The sequence below is a fragment of the Hibiscus syriacus genome, unplaced genomic scaffold (assembly GCF_006381635.1).
Source record: "Hibiscus syriacus cultivar Baekdansim isolate YM2019G1 unplaced genomic scaffold, ASM638163v2 tig00111198_pilon, whole genome shotgun sequence".
NCBI classification, from domain to species: Eukaryota; Viridiplantae; Streptophyta; class Magnoliopsida; order Malvales; family Malvaceae; genus Hibiscus; species Hibiscus syriacus.
Window position 1 is genome coordinate 846,624 of NW_024063014.1, and position 3,411 is coordinate 850,034.

A 3,411-nucleotide genomic window follows, 5' to 3' on the forward strand; every position below is an offset into this window, starting at 1 on the left:
TATTTAATTTCTAATATTATATATTAGATCAATCAAATATCGATTAAATTAAGATAATACTAAGATTAAGAAAAAAGTTAAAGAAATATAGATTAAGATAATTATTTAGGAAAAATCGGTGAATTTTTAGTAATTCTAAAATCGTTACAGATAAATACGATTTTAATAAATTAATATTTTGTTTAAAATTCAAAATTCAAAATAATATTTATTTAAAATTGAAACATCAAATTAAAGAATTATCCCTTTAATTACCAGACCACATAATTAAACTAATTCCATTTAAATCCCACATATATCAAAATATTATTTCTAAATTTAATGATAACAAATGAACATTTGTGAAATTAAAGTAACCATTTAAGTAGTTTACGCAAGATAAAAAATTAGGTCAGGGACGAAAATAACTTCTTCAATGGTAGAACCGTTAATTGTATACAAAACGGAGCCCTTTTCCTTCAACCACTTATTCTTCCTTTTCTTTTAACTTTGTTTTTTCATTTTTCTTTTTCTGTGTCTCTGGGCTTCTGTCTCTCACAAGTCATAAAAGAGTCCTCGCACTCTCTACATTCACAGCTTCCTCTTCCTCATGTACAGTCTTTTTCACTTTTGAAAACTGATACCCCACTTCCCAGATTTCTCTCTCCCCAAACACCATTTTCCCCTTCACTTTCCAAAATTTTCCATCAGCATTGGCCTTTCAATCCCATGGCGGATATAGCGAAGTACATGCCTATCAATGGCGGAACAACCGTCGCTACAGACTTTAAGAACCTGTTTTCGATCATCAAAACGAGAAGAACCGTGGCTTTCTTCGTGTCTGTCTTCGTCGGTTTCACTGTTTTCTTAGCCTTTTGCCCTTCTTCAAACTCTTCTTCTCCCTGGGTTTCCAGCATCTTTTCTGCTAGTTCATCCACTTCCACAACTGCCGGCTCTAGTAGATCTCAATTTCCTTCCCTCTTAATTTCTTTTTTCCAACACTTCTTCTCCACTTCAACAACAAAGCATTAATTTCACTTCTAATAATCGTACCAGATCTTTTAACGAAACCAATCTACTCCCTAGTTCGAGAAACACATATTTTTTGCCTCCCAAGATAACTACAAACAAAACCCAAACTTCAGTTTTGCATGCAAATCAGACCAAATCTCCCAATGTTAATGGAAATCCGGCCATCACAAGCAATCAGACCGAGAAGAAAGAGAATTCCGGTAAACACCAGCAGATTAATCAGACTACAACAGTCACCGAAACAACTCAAGCGGTAGTGATACCGGTAGCTAACCGGAGTAGAAATTCTCCTGCCAAATCTGATTCTTCCGACAATGTTAATCAGACTGTACAGTGATTGAAAAACTCCGGTGCTCTCTAACGTGAGCAGAATTCTCCGGCCAAGTCTGAGAAACTGCAGCTAAAAAAGGAGTGGCGTCAAACTACAACCGCTTCAGGACTGTCAGCTAAACAGGGGATTGAAAGTTTGATTGAATCTTTGATGAATTGCGATTTGTTTGATGGAGGATGGTGAAGGATAATTCGTATCCGCTTTACAAACCAGGGTCTTGTTCATTTGATGAACAGTTTAGTTGTATTATCAATGGAAGGCCTGATAAAGATTATCAGAAACTGAAATGGCAGCCTAAAGGCTGCACTTTGCCAAGGTATTTTTTTAACTTATCTTCAGTTCAACTATTGATTAGATTAATTAAGCAATTTTTGGGTATATCTTGATCTTTGATTTTAGCTTATAGGGAATTTACATGCAATTGATCCTGCACTCAAAGCTACATGGAATTTGTTTACTTTTTTTATTAAGCTAACATATAAGAACTTGTTGTTTTTGAAGATTGAATGGTGGTCACATGGGAGTTATTGAGAGGGAAACGTCTCGTTTTTGTCGGTGACTCACTGAATAGGAACATGTGGGAATCTCTAGTTTGCATTCTGAAAAATGCTGCGAAAACACCAAAAAATGTTTATGAAGCTCACGGAAGAAGCTACTTTCGAGGGGAAGCCTCGTATTCGTTCATATTCAAAGTAGGTTTTCATATATCCTATGATGAAATTCAATAAGATTGCTCAATTCTATCCTTGAAACTTGATGAAACATTACTTATTTACCATTTCGGGACTGGTTTTGATGATTAATAGGATTATAACTGCACGTTGGAGTTCTTTGTATCTCCATTCTTGGTCCGAGAATGGGAAATGCCAGACAAAAACGGAGCGAAGAAGGAGACATTGCGGCTTGATCTTGTCGGAAAATCGTCTGATCAATATAAATCGGCTGATATCCATCTTCAATACGGGACATTGGTGGACTCATGAGAAAACTTCCAAAGGGTTGGTTGATTATTTTTTCCGTTTCACTTTTATTGCTGTTATTGTAACCAATTGGTTTCAATGAATATGTCCGTGCTCAACAACAGGAAAGATTATTACCAAGAAGGCAGTCATGTTTATGATGACTCAATGTTCTTGAGGCCTTTAGGAAGGCGTTGACAACGTGGGCTAGATGGATTGATGCCAACGTAAATCCAATGAAGACTATGGTGTTCTTCCGGGGTTATTCCGCTTCTCATTTCAGGTAAAGGGGAAAGACTTTGCCGATACTATCTGTTCCCTCATATGCCATCCAGTTTTGAGATTGAATAAACCAGCAGGATAACAAGTTACTACCTTGTAGCACATTGAGAATTATGCAGGCATTTACTGAATGTTTTATGGTTGCTTGAATCTTTCTTCAGTGGGGGGCAGTGGAATTCAGGAGGAGCATGTGATAGCGAAATAAGCCGATCAAGAACGAGACATATTAACGGCATATCCGTCAAAGATGTTGGTGTTAGAGTCGGTGCTGAAGGGGATGAAAACGCATGTCACCTACCTTAACATTACTCGGTTGACTGATTTCCGAAAGGATGGCCACCCGTCAGTTTACCGGAAGCACCCGAAGCAGCAACTGATGAGGACGAAAAAAAGCGCCTCTAAAATACCAGGACTGCAGCCATTGGTGCCTTCCGGGCGTACCGGATTCGTGGAACGGGCTCCTCTATGCTGAGCTGCTCGTAAAAGAAAACAAGATGATACATCAAAGGAGAGCTAGGTAAAAATTAAATCTCACGAACTTAGGTTATTTTATTTATTGTTCCCTTCCACTTTGAAATTGTAGAAAGAGAAGTAAGAGAGTAGATTAAGTTCTGAAAAAAAGGGAAGATAGTATATTACACTGAGCTCTTTTCATGGTAATAAAATTTCTTGTTTATAGTATAATAGAAAATTGAGAATGTGATTTTGATTGGTAAGATTGGAGATGAACCAAACACTTTTCTAAAGCCTCAAATTTCTGAGGATTGTAATTATATCTTCTTTTTTTTTAGAAAAATAAATATAGTGGATGGAACTCAGTTTATATTT

General features: G+C 36.8%; 1 pseudogene; it reads left to right on the plus strand.

Annotated features, from left to right (window-relative positions):
• The first annotated feature begins 526 nt into the window (after positions 1-526).
• LOC120155589 lies at positions 527-3,167 on the plus strand (annotated as a pseudogene).
• Positions 3,168-3,411: the final 244 nt, after the last annotated feature.